This window comes from Lynx rufus, unplaced genomic scaffold (genome assembly GCF_022079265.1).
Source record: "Lynx rufus isolate CCGP_SWC_20201006 ecotype Redwood Valley unplaced genomic scaffold, mLynRuf1.p SCAF_14, whole genome shotgun sequence".
Classification (NCBI taxonomy): domain Eukaryota; kingdom Metazoa; phylum Chordata; class Mammalia; order Carnivora; family Felidae; genus Lynx; species Lynx rufus.
Genome location: NW_025814828.1, coordinates 6,062,405 through 6,076,394, shown reverse-complemented (window position 1 = coordinate 6,076,394; position 13,990 = coordinate 6,062,405). Strand labels below are relative to the sequence as shown.

Sequence of the window (13,990 nt, the reverse complement as noted above, 5' to 3'; positions counted from 1 at the left end):
TATAGAATAAGAGGAGGGATGAGACTCTTTCTGAGATTCTTTGCAGCCAGAAGGAAGAGTCAATGATTCTAAGAGACTGGCCCAAGTTCACACTGTTAATTAGTGGCAGAGTTTGGCTAAAACCCACGCTGTCTCCCACTCATACTTTGTTTGCAGTAGAATTCTTTTTACTTTTCTAAGTCTCATTTTTTTAGTAGGTAGTTCAACTACATGATTAAAGATTCAAAAAGTATAAAGAGTTTACTGTGAAAAAAATCTCCCCGTCATTCTGAACAACATCCATATTGTTATTTCTGTGTTCCTTTCTGGAGCTTTAAAAAATATGTACAAACACATTTTTATATGTGTTGTTATATATGTGTGTATGTGCTTCTCTCCTTTTGAAAGTGAATTATACACTGTACAGTGTTCTTTTTTCACTTCTGATAGAAATGCAAATTAGAACTACACAAAGATACATTTTTTTTAATTACTATATTTGAGGTTGAGGATATTTTCATGGGATAAAAGCCGTTTGTCTTTCCTTTTCTATGAATTCTCTGTTCATATCATCTCCCTGTGTTTTTGTTTTTGTTTTTCCTCTTGGGTTGCTGAAATTATATCTGTGAACTACTTATTTATTGGAGCAATTAACTGTGTGATATATTACAGTTTCCTTCCATCATGTCATCTGTCTTTGAGTTTGTTTATTATAGTTTTGCCCTAAGCATGCTTTTATGTGGTTGAATTCATTAGTATTGTTATTACTTTTGACATTTGGTCATAATTGGAAAGGACTTTTTCCCTCTGGTGTTAAAGAAGAATTATCCTATGGTTTTTTTAGTTTATTACTTTCTTCTACATTTTATATATATTTAAATATTTCATCTGTTTGCAAGTTACCCTGGCACAGGGTATGAGGCATAGGTCCAAATATATTGTTCCAGAGGCAGCCCATTTGTTGCAATGCTATTTATTAAATAATCCACCTTTTCTCTGCTGATTTAAGTTGTCACCTGTAACATATATTACATTTCCATAATTGCTTGATTGTGTAAGAACACCTAACATGAGATCTACCCTCTTAACACGTTTGTAAGTGTGCAGTGTTTTACAACAGATCTCTTGAACCTGTTCATCTTGTGGAACTGAAAGTTTATACCCCTTGAAAAGCACTAAATTTTCATATTTAGGGGGTTCTATTTCTGAATAGAAATTTTTTCTATTTATTCTTAAACTAAATATGAAATATAAATAAGTTTTAGCATGCTACAGGGCTAGTCTTCCTCACTCTTTTCGTTTCTGTACATTTTTTTTTTAACATTTCTTAAAAAGGTTTTCAACCAGGGGCGCCTGGGTGGCTCAGTTGGTTAAGCATCTGATTTTGGCTCAGGTCATGATCTCATGGTTTGTGAGTTCAAGCCCCACATCTGTGCTGTCAGCATAGTGCCTGTTTCGAATCCTCTGTCCCCCTCTCTTTTGGCCCCTCCCCCGCTAGCTCGCTCTCTTTCTCTCAAAATAAATAAATAAAAACTTAAAAAATAAGATTTTCAACCATGTGGCAAGGTTGAGATTATTTTACAGTGAACACCCATTACGCACCACACGGATTCTCCCATTAATGTTTACTAACCTTGTTTTAACACATATCTATCCATCTATTCTGCACACTAATTCATCATATTTTTTGATGTATTTAAAGGAAACTGGAGATATCAGTATACTTTCCCCAAATAGTTTAGCATTGCCTCATTAATACGTAGGGTTTAGTATTTGTTTATAGTATCTTTTTTTATTTTGAGCTAAAATTTACATACAGTGAATAGGGTTTTGACACATGCTTATGCTTATGTAACCCAAACTCTTATCAAGACACAGGACATTACCATCAGCCCCCAAATTCCTTCGTGCCTCGTGCTAGTCAGTCCCCATCCCCACTCCCATAGAGCCCACTGCTATTCTGACTCCACGAAGCGTGCATTCTTTTGGGGAAGGTTTCTTTCAGGAGCATGATGCTTTTTTTTTTTTTTTTAAATTTTTTTTTCAACGTTTTTTATTTATTTTGGGACAGAGAGAGACAGAGCATGAACGGGGGAGGGGCAGAGAGAGAGGGAGACACAGAATCGGAAACAGGCTCCAGGCTCCGAGCCATCAGCCCAGAGCCTGACGCGGGGCTCGAACTCACGGACCGCGAGATCGTGACCTGGCTGAAGTCGGACGCTTAACCGACTGCGCCACCCAGGCGCCCCAGGAGCATGATGCTTTTGAGACTTGAACTGTGTTGTTTCATGTATCTGTAGCTCGTTTCTTTTTCTTGATGTCTGGTGTCCCACTGTGTGAATATGGCACATTTGGTTTATTTATTCACCTATTAGCCAAGACCAGGGCTGTTTTGAACATTATCGCACAGTTCATTTTGTCGCCCATATGTTCTCTTTTCGTTTTTTTGTGGGGACGGGACAAATATGTGTGGGAAATGGTTCAGCTATAGGGTGGGTTTAAGCTCTTTAAGAAGCTCCTACCCTATGCTTTCTCCAAGGTGGTTGTACTCTTCGACACTGCCACCGACATGTGTGAGAGTTCTGCTTGTTCTAATCTTCAGCATCATTTGGTGATCAGTCTTTTTAATGTTTGGCATACTGGGTGGGTATATGTGGTATCACGTGGTGGTTTTATTTTGCATTTTACTGATGATTAATGAGGCTGATACTTTTTCATGTTCTTATTCTCCATTTTTAATATCTTTTATCAAGTATTTGTTAAAATCTTTGCCCATTCTGTATTGAGTTGCTTTCATCTTATAATTCATTTACTTTATTTTTTTTCTTGGCTATTCTTTTTTCTTTTTCTTTTTCTTTTTTTTAGGTAGGCTTCATGCCCAGTACAGAGCCCACTGTGGGGCTTGAAATCATGATCCTGAGCTCAAGACCTGAGCTGAGATCAAAAGTCAGACGCTTAACTGACTGAGCCACCCAGGGGCTCCTTTAGTGACTATTTTTACTTACCTATGGTTCCTGTAAAATTAGGGTCAACATACCAGATTCCTAAAATGAATTGGTTGGGTTCTATTTTAGACAGATTCAGAGACAATTATATTTTGATGTTGATTCTTTGTACTCAGCAACTTGGAATGCCTTTCGTATGTTTACATTTTCTTCTCCCCTCCCCTGGAAGAACTTAAAAATATTCCTCCAAAAGTTCTTACATATTTACTTATAGACGTTTTATATTTATTATTGCTATTTTAAATGGTGCCTTGTCTGCAATTATATCTTCTAATTTATGTTATTTACATATAAGAGAGCTGTTGATTTCTACTTCTGTATGCATTTTATGTTTTATTTCTGGATGTTTTTGTGGGAAGAAGGCAAGATGATGTGCCAGGATATCTGATGTGTACATTTATTTATGCTTTACTTCTCAGCAAGTGACAAAGGCTGATTTTTAAAAAATTTCTTTGTTAACAATTTAAGTTTCTTTTTCCCACTGCCATTGAGACAGAACAATGCCAGAAAATATATTTTGTCCATGTGATCCTTCCTTTAATCCACTTTTTCTGCTTCTGGAAGCTGATTTGGTACAGGAAGCTCTCGCTGCCTCCTGGTTTACTCTTACTTCTCTTCTTGCAAACAGATGATCCAAGTCCTGTGCTTTGGTTGTGCCTCTGGTGTTTGTGAAGTGTGCTTTTCCTGGCTCGTTGGCACATCTCTAGCTACTGCATGATCCCTGTGGTTTGGTTTGCTCCTATCTATCTTCTCTAACACACTCTGATCAATCTTCAGTGACATTGGCAGCTGTTTTGACACTTTAAAGTCTGGGGTTTAACTTTCTTCCTATTTTATACAAATTGATTTTTTTTTTTTTTTTTTTTAGCTACCCAAGCGCCCTGTTAAGATGGCTATTTTTTAAGATTAATTTAGGGGCGCCTGGGTGGCTCAGTCGGTTAAGTGTCCGACTTCAGCTCAGGTCACGATCTCGCGGTCCGTGAGTTCGAGCCCCGCGTCAGGCTCTGTGCTGACCGCTCAGAGCCTGGAGCCTGTTTCAGATGCTGTGTCTCCCTCTCTCTCTGACCCTCCCCCATTCATGCTCTGTCTCTCTCTGTCTCAAAAATAAATAAACGTTAAAAAAAAATTAAAAAAAATAAAGTTAATTTATTTATTGTTTAATTTATATCCACGTTAGCATATAATGCAACAGTGATTTTGGGAGTAGATTCCTTAATGTCCCTTACCCATTTAGCCCATCCCCCCTCCCACAACCCCTATAGCAACCCTCTGTTCTCCATATTTAAGTGTCTCTTATGTTTTGTCCCCTTCCTTGTTTTTATATGACTTTTGCTTCCCTTCCCTTAGGTTCATCTGTTTTGTATCTTAAATTCCTCATATGAGTGAAGTCATATGATATTTGTCTTTCTCTGACTGGCTAATTTCGCTTAGCATAATACCCTCCACTTCCATCTGCATAGTTGCAAATGGCAAGATTTCATTCTTTTTGATTGCTGAGTAATACTCTGTGGTGTGTGTGTGTGTGTGTGTATATATACACACACACACACACACACACACACACGTATATATACATGTATATATATATACATGTATATATATGTATATATACATATATACGTATACATATACATATATAATATACATACATACATACACATACCACATACCACATCTTCTTTTTTTTTTTTTAATTTTTTTTTTCAATGTTTATTTATTTTTGGGACAGAGAGAGACAGAGCATGAACGGGGGAGGGGCAGAGAGAGAGGGAGACACAGAATCGGAAACAGGCTCCAGGCTCTGAGCCATCAGCCCAGAGCCTGACGCGGGGCTTGAACTCACGGACCGCGAGATCGTGACCTGGCTGAAGTCGGACGCTTAACCGACTGCGCCACCCAGGCGCCCCACCACATCTTCTTTATCCATTCATCCATCAATGGACATTTGGGCTCTTTCCATACTTTGGCTATTGTCGATAATGCTGCTCTAAATATTGGGGTGCATGTGGCCCTTTAAAACAGCACACCTGTATCCCTGGGATAAATGCCTAGTAGGCAATTGCTGGGTCGTAGGGTAGTTCTATTTTTAATTTTTTGAGGAACGTTCATACTGTTTTCCAGTGTGGCTGCACCAGTTTGCATTCCCGCCAGCAGTGCAAAAAGAGATCCTCTTTCTCCGCATCCTTGCCAACATTGGTTGTTGCCTGAGTTGTTAATGTTAGCTGTTCTGACAGGTGTGAGGTGGTATCCTCCTTGTGGTTTTGATTTGTATTTCCCTGATGATGAGTGATGTTGAGCATTTTTTCATGTGTCAGTTGGCCATCTGGATGTCTTCTTTGGAGAAGTGTCTATTCATATTTTTTGCCCATTTCTTCACTGGATTATTCATTTTTTGGGTGTTGAGTTTGATAAGTTCTTTATAGATTTTGGATACTAACCCTTTATTTGATCTGTCCCTTGCAAATATCTTCTCCCATTTTGTCAGTTGCCTCTTAGTTTTGCTGATTGTTTCCTTTGCTGTGCAGAAGCCTTTTATTTTGATGAGGTCCCAATAGTCCTTTTTTACTTTTGTTTCCCTTGCCTCCAGAGACGTGTTGAATAAGAAGTTGCTGCAGCCAAGGTTACAGAGGTTTTTGTCTGGTTTCTCCTCGAGGATTTTGATGGCTTCCTGTCTTACATTTAGGTCTTTAATCCACTTTGAGTTTATTTTTGTGTACAGTGTAAGAAAGTGGTCCAGGTTCATTCTTCTGCATGTCGCTGTCCAGTTTTCCCAGCACCACTTGCTGAAGAGACTGTCTTTATTCCACTGGATATTCTTTCTTGCTTTGTCAAAGATTAGTTGGCCATACATTTGTGGGTCCATTTCTGGGTTCTCTGTTCTGTTCCATTGATCTGAGTGTCTGTTTTTGTGCCAGTACCGTACTGTCTTGATGATTACAGCTTTGTAATACAGCTTGAAATCCGGGATTGTGATGCCTCCAGCTTTGGTTTTCTTTTTCAAGGTTTCTTTGGCTATTTGGGGCCTTTTCTGGTTCCATACAAATTTTAGGATTGTTTGTTTCAGCTCTGTGAAGAATGCTTGTGTTATTTTAATAGGGATTGCTGACTTTTTTTTTTTTTAACTCATTCTTCTTCTTCATGTTTTGTATTTCCACAAAGGAAATGGTGGAAATACTGAACTTCCATGTCATGTGAAAGCTTGCATACTACTCTGAACATATTGGACTTTTAGAAAGTTTTTAATAATATTCAGAAAAAGTTATTGTCTCTGATTATCTTTAGTTTTTAATTAGTTGTTCTTTGTCCAAGGAAGATAAACTTCCTACTGTCTCCTAATTAGATTGGCTTCACTCTTGGCCTCAGGGTCTTTGAAGATTAGGGAATAGGGTATTTTGTAACAAAATATTAAGTACCCTTACCAGGTATCATTTTGGTGCTTAGTAATTCTTAGGCATCATTGTTGGCATACTTATTTTAAAATGCTAAATATACCATTGCTTAGTGTTTTATTGACAATAAATAATAGACCAATAAAACAGTCTCCTTTATGTGTGCAGGTGGATGGAGTCTTACAGCCGTGGTGTTAGGATGAGCAGATGATGTCATGTGACATACCCAATTTCAGAAGCTAGAGAGGAAATATTCATTAAACTTCAAGGTAAGTGTGTGAAACCCATTACCTATTTATTTCCTATATGAAAGCTTTGACACCCGTTAGAATGGCTGTTGTCAAAAAGACAGCAATATCAAATGTTGGCAAAGGTCTGGTGAAATGGGAACATTTGTGCCATATTGGTGGGGATGTAAATTGTACGGTCACTATGGAAAATGTGTGGGAAACAACACTGCACATTATGGGCTGATGACACGTCCTTCTGCCATATCTTCCCTCTCCATTCCATCCCATGTGCAAACCTGCAATATTGTTCTTCTTACACCGTCTCTCTCATTCCATAGCTTTCCCTGTCTCCCCATTGCCTGTAGAATAAAGTTCTAAATTCTCTTCCTAGTCGTTAAGACAAAGAAGTTTGTCTCATTGCTGAACTCTTGCCAAAATTAATGCAAAGCCTTAGTGAGGGAGCTCTTGTTCTTGTCCCAGTTGCAAACCTCATGCCTATTTCAGCTCTGAGCTTCAGCTCACTCTGCTTTTCTGGAGTCTCCTCCATGAAACTGTTGGTCTGTTTTGATGGCCTAAATTCTGCCCTTACTTCCACATCCAAGTCCTACCCTCCATGGTGCTGATTTTCACTCTGAACTCTCCTTTGGAGTACTCTCATTCATTGTCATGACCTGTTATTGAATATTTCCATTTGTTTGCCCTGTGTCTTTGAGTGGATCCTTAAGAAGGGAACCATGGCTTCTACTGTACAGCACTGTCCTTGTGGTATTATTTATAGAAGATTTCAGGTCTGATGACCAGTTTAACAAATTTGTCTAATTTTTCTGCTCTTCTCAGGGTCATTCTTTTTAATAAGCTGGATGCTGTGCTTTCCTTTCAGAAATATTTGCCTGTGGTCAAATGTTTCTTTACCTTCTAGTTTTTTAAACTATTGGCCCAATAGTGGAATCACTGATGCTATGATATTTCTATTTTCAGTTTTTTGAGGAGCCTCCATACTGTTTTCCAGAGTGGCTGCACCAGTTTGCCTTCCCACCAATGGAGCAAGAGCGTTCCCCTTTCTCCACATCCTCACCAACACTTGTTTCTTGTGTTTCTGATTTTAGCCATTCTGACAGGTATGAGGTGATAGCTGTTTGTGCTTTTGATTTGCATTTTCCTGATGAGTGATGTTGAGCATCTTTTCATGTGCCTGTTGGCCACCTGGATATCTTCTTCGGAGAAATGTCTGTTCATGTCTTCTGCCCATTTTTAGTTGGATTATTTGTTCTTTGGGTGTTGAGTTGTATACATTCTTTATACATTTTGGCTCCTAAACCAAATCAGATGTGTCATTTGCAAATATCTTACCAATCCCATAGGTTGCCTTTTAGTTTTGTTGATTGTTTCCTTTGCTCTGCAGAAGCTTTTCATTTTGATGTGGTCCCAATAGATTGCTTTTGCTTTTGTTTCCCTTTTTTTCAGGAGGCATATCTAGAAAACTGTTGCTATGGCTAGTGTCAGAGAAATTACTTCCTGTGCTCTCTTCCAGGATTTTTATGTTTTCAGGTCTCACTTTGAGGTCTTTAATCCAAGTTGAGTTAATTTTTGTGTTTGGTGTTAGAGAGTGGTCCAGTTTCATTCTTTCATTTGTATCTGTCTGGTTTTCCTAACACTATTTGTTGGAGAGACTTTCCTATTGCATATTGTTTCCTGCTGTGTTGAAGATTAATTGACCATATAGTTGTGGGTTTATTTTTAGATTTTCTACTCTGTTCTATTGATCTATGTATTTGTTTTTGTGCCAGTACCATGCTGTTTTGATTACTATATCTTTGTAGTATATCTTGAAGTCTGGGATTGTGATACCTCCAGTTTTGTTCTTTTTTTTTTTCTCAAGATTGCTTTGGCTGTTTGGGGTCTTTTGTTGTTGTATGCAAATTTTAAGATCATTTGTTCTAGTTCTGTGAAAAACACTGTTGTATTTTGATAGGGATTGCATTAAATCTGTAGATTGCTTGGGTAGTATGGACATTTTAACAGTCTTTGTTCTTCCAATCCATGGGCATGGAATATCTATTTGTTTTTGCTGTCTTCTATTTCTTTCATAAATGTTTTATAGTTTTCAGAGTATAAGTCTTTAACCTCTTTGGTTGCGTTTATTCCTAGGTATTTTATTCTTTTTGGTGAAATTGTAAATGGGACTGTTTTCTTAATTTTTCCTTCTGCTACTTCATTATTAAGTGTGTAGAAATGCAGCAATTTCTATATATTGATTTTCTATCCTGCAACCTCATTGAATTTATTTATTACTTCCAGAAGTTTTTTGGTGGAGTCTTTAGTGTTTTGTATATGTAGTGTCATGTCATCTGTGAATAATGAAAGTTTTACTTCTTCATTACCAGTCTGGATGCCTTTTATTTCTTTTTGTTGTCTGATTGCTGTGGCTAGGACTTCCAGTACTGTGTTGAATAACAGTGGTGAGAGTGGACATCCTTTTCTTGTTCCTGACCTTAAGGGAAGCTTTCAGTTTTTCACCACTGAATATGATGTTAGCCATGATGTTTTTCCTAATTGGCCTTTATTATGTTGAAATATGTAATACGTTCCCTCTAAATGTATTTTGCTGAGGGTTTTTTTTTTTATCATGAATAGATGTTGTACTTTGTTGCATGCTTTCTGTCCATCTATTGAAATAATCGTGTGTGTTTTTCCCTTTTTCTTGTTGATGTGATGTATCAAGTTGATTGATTTGCAAGTATTGAGCTGCCCTTGCATCCCAGGAATAAATTCCACTTGATCGTGGTGAATTCTTTTTTTCTTTTTTTAAAGATTATTAATTTTTGAGAGGGAGAGAGCACAAGTGGGGAAAGGGCAAAGAGAGAGTGGGGGACCAAGGATCCAAAGTGGGCTCTGTGCTGACAGCAGCGAGCCTGATGCGGGGTTTATACTCACAACTGTGAGATCATGACCCAAGCTAGAGTCGGACACTCAACTGACTGAGCCACCCAGGGGCCTGGAATGATTTTTAAATGTGTTGTCAGATTTGGTTTGCTCATATTTTGTTGAGGACTTTTGCATCTATGTTCGTTGGAGATACTGGCCTGGTTCTCTTTTTTTTTTTTTTTTTTTTGTGGTGTCTTTATCTGGTTTCGGTATGAGGACAATGCTGGTCTCATAGAATGAATTTGGAAGCTTTCCTTCCTCTTCTATTTTTTGGAATACTTTGAGAAGAATAGGTATTAACTATTCTTTAAATGTTTGGTGGAATTCACCTGTGAAGCCATCTGGTCCTGGAGTTTTGTTTGTGGTGAGTGTTTTGATTAGTGATTTGATTCCACTGCTTGTAACTGGTCTGTTCAGATTTTCTATTTCTTCCTGATTCAGTTTTGGGAGGTTATATGTTTCTAGGAATTCATCCATTCCTTCTAGGTATTTCAATTTGCTGGCATATAAATTTTCATAACTTACTCTCTTATAATCCTTTGTCTCACTGTGGTGGTAGTTATTTCTCCTCTTTCACTTAGGATATTATTTATTTGAGTCCTCACTCTCTTTTTTTCCCTTTTTTGGCAAGTCTGATTAAAAGTGTATGAATTTTGTTTTCAGTTGTCTCCAAGTATATTTTGATTTCCTCTTTGATTTCTTGATTGACCTATTCATTGTTTAGTAGCATGGGAGTTGACTTCCGTGTATTTCCAAAGTCTTTCAGGATTTTTCCTTGTGGCTGATTTCTAGTTTCACAGCATTGTGGTCAGAAAAAAATGTATGATATGACTTCAGTCTTTTTTAATTTGTTGAGACTTATTTTGTGTCCTAATTAGTGATCTATTCTGGAAAATGTTTGATGTGTACTTGAAAAGAATGTATATTTTGCTGTTTTAGGATGGGATGTTCTGAATATATCTGTTAAATCTATCTGGTCCAACATGGTATTCAAAGCCATTGTTTCCTTCTTGATACTGTTTGAATGATCTTTCCATTGATGTAAGTGGGGTGTTAAAGTCCCCTAATATTATTGTATTACTATTGATTATTTCCTTTATGTTGGTTATTAGTTGCTTTACGTATTTGGGTGCTTCCATGCTGGGTGCATAAATATTTAGTATTGTCATATCTTCTTGTTGGATTGTTCCCTTCATGGTTAGAAGTGTCTTTTGTTACTGCCTTCTGTCCCATGTAAGTATTGCTATTTTGGCTTTGTTTTCACTTCCATCTGTATGATAAATGCCTTTCCATCCCTTTACTTTCAATCTGCAGGTGTCTTTAGGTCTGAAATGAGCCTCTTATAGGCAGCATATATATGGGTCTTGTTTTTCATCCATTCTGTCACCGTGTGTCTTCTGATTGAAGTGTTTAGTCCAATTTCATTAAAAGTAAGTATTGAGATGTCATTTTGTTACTTGTTTTATGGTTATTTTTACATATCTTTATTTCACATAGTTGTCTTGCTGTGATTTTGTTTTCTTTCATTTGAGACATATTCCTTTGTCTCTTTGTTTTGTATAGCTCTGCCCCCGTTTCTTTGTGTTTGGCAAGTCAGGTACATCTCCTGCTCTTGAAAGTAGTATCCTTGTGAAGAAAAGATCCTGTGGTGGCCTCCAAGGCAGCGTCCCCTGTTTACCAGGACCCGACACTTCTGATGTGTCTCCTGTGTCTGTTGCCTGCGCCCTACTGTTATGGCTGAGCTGCATTTGCCTTCAGTGCCATCTTCTGCAATGGCTCTCTTTGCCTGTTGTGGGAAGGGCTTGGTCTCTGTGTTGTTAGTGGGCCAGTCTGGGGCCACCTTGAGCTTGAGTTGAGGCAGGCTCTATGTTTGCCAGAGATGCAGTAGCACTGACCTGCAGTACTCTGTCCGTGTGTACCCTGAGAAGCTTTCGTCAGTGGGCACGGCTTGCAGGGAGACCCCCCTCTCCCTGGGGCAGGAGTCACTTTGGTGTGGTGCTGGTCCCTGTAGGGGCCGCTCGCACAGTGCCAGGCTGGTGGCACCGCTTTCGATGGGCTCTAGCCAAGGAGGGCACAGGTCCTCAGGAGAACGGGCTGCAGGCTGTGGTGCCAGCAAGGCCCACGCTGGTCTGCTGCAGGAGGGGTCTGTCTCTTTAAGGGCAGTGACTCAGCTTCCTGTAACCCTCCTGTCTCTCCCAGAGCTGGGCCTGCTTATTAGAATTCCAGGCTGTCAGTCCCACTGGTTGTGAGAATTTGGTGTCTTCATTTGCAAAGCCAAATGGGATGGGATTCCTCTTCCCCCTGCAGGTTCCCTGTTGTGATAGTCTGCTTCTCACCCCGTCCATGTGTCTGGCTCCCTCCCTCAGGTGGCCACACCTGGGCTTAGCTCCCCACCGCATCGCCACTTTCTTACTATCTTCAATGTGGCCTCTTCTACATTTAGTTGTGGCGTTTGTTCTGCGGGCTTGGGGTCATTTACACTGATGTGGGGGTTCTCTGGTTGTATCTGTGGCACGAACTGAGCTTAGGATCTTCCTACTGTGCCGTCTTCCCCTGAAGTCTGACCTGGGGGACCTTTTGCTACTGAATAATTTCTAACCATTTGGGCATAAAGAAAAAACGCACAGCCCCTTGACTCTGTTCTTTCATCTGTGACCAGTTTTGTAAATCAATATATATAGGGAAACTTCATCTTGCCGCCCATGTATCTCTGATCTGATAAAATACTTTGGCATTTCTATTAATCTTATATGGACACAGCAACTGGATGCTTTTTTTATTGAAGTTTACTTTGAGAGTCCAGTATTGAAATGTGCATTTCATGGGTAGAGACAGCGTGTTATCAAGGAAACAGAAGGAATTCCTAGCCTACTGCTGTCTAAAAAGAAGTATAACAAGAGCCACACATGTAATTTTACATTTTTCTTTTTATTTTTTTAAAAGATTATTTATTACTCCTGTATCCCTTGGGTAAATTCCTAGCAGTGCTATTGCTGGGTCATAGGGTAGGTCTATTTTTAATTTTTTGAGGAACCCCCACACTGTTTTCCAGAGTGGCTGCACCAATTTGCATTCCCACCGACAGTGCAAGAGGGTTCCTGTTTCTCCACATCCTCTCCAGCATCTATAGTCTCCTGTACCCCAATGTTTATAGCAGCACTCTCAACAATAGCCGAATTATGGAAAGAGCCTAAATGTCCATCAACTGATGCATGGATAAAGAAATTGTGGTTTATATACACAATGGAGTACTACGTGGCAATGAGAAAGAATGAAATATGGCCCTTTGTAGCAACATGGATGGAACTGGAGAGTGTTATGCTAAGTGAAATAAGCCATACAGAGAAAGACAGATACCATATGGTTTCACTCTTATGTGGATACTGAGAAATTTAACAGAAACCCATGAGGGAGGGGAAGGAAAAAGAAAAAGAGGTTAGAGTGGGAGAGAGCCAAAGCATAAGAGACTCTTAAAAACTGAGAACAAACTGAGGGTTGATGGGGGGTGGGAGGGAGGGGAGGGTGGGTGATGGGTATTGAGGAGGGCACCTTTTGGGATGAGCACTGGGTGTTGTATGGAAACCAATTTGACAATAAATTTCATATATTGAAAAAAAAAAAAAGGCCATAGTCAAGGACATGGGTTGGCAAACTATGGCCAGTAGGCTAAATCTGGCTTACCATCTGTTTTTGCAAATAAAGTTTTATTGGAACACAGCAAAAAATAAAATAAAATAAAATAAAATAAAATAAAATAAAATAGTATTTATTTATTTTGAGAGAAAGAGAGAGAGTGCAAGCAGGAGAGGGGGAGAGAGAGAAGGAGAGAGAATCCCAAGCAGGCTCCACACTGTCAGTGCAGAACCCGATGGAGGGCTCAAACTCACGAATCGTGAGATCATGACCTGAGTGAAGTCAAGAGTTGGATGCTTAACTGACCGGGTCACCCACGCACCCTTTACATTTTCTAATAGACATTTGTAAAAGTAAAAAGCATGAGGTGAAATTAATTTTAACACTGTATTTTCTTTAGCCTGATATAATCAAAATATTATCATTTCAGTATCTAATCATAAAAATATTAAGATATTCTACATTCTTTCTTTCATACTATGTCTTTGAAATCTGGAGTATATTTTTCACTTACAGCACATCTCAGTTTGGAATTGCCATATTTCAAGGTCTCAAGAGTTACAAGTGGTTAGTGGCTGCTGTACTTGGGCCACACAGTTCTACAGTTCTAGAATTTGCATCTATTAACTTTTTATAAGACAAGGTTTCCCAGTCTCAGCACTATTGACATATGGGCGGAATAGTGTTTGTTGTGTGTGGGGGAGATACTGTCCTGTGCATTGCAGGATGTTAAACGGTATCCCTCACCACTACCCAGTAGATACCAGTATCACTGTCCTTCCATGATATGACCACCAAACATGGCTCTGGACATCATCAAATTAGAACC

At 38.9% G+C, this 13,990-nt stretch overlaps 1 long non-coding RNA gene across 2 annotated transcripts in view; it reads left to right on the top strand.

The window, feature by feature from the left end:
- LOC124509634 (uncharacterized) overlaps positions 1-13,990 on the top strand; it is a 175,370-nt gene that overhangs the window by 137,372 nt on the left and 24,008 nt on the right. For both annotated transcript variants that reach the window (XR_006961470.1, XR_006961471.1), the window contains exon 3: positions 6,542-6,642. This is a non-coding gene — a long non-coding RNA (uncharacterized LOC124509634). The remainder of the gene's footprint in view (positions 1-6,541; positions 6,643-13,990) is intronic.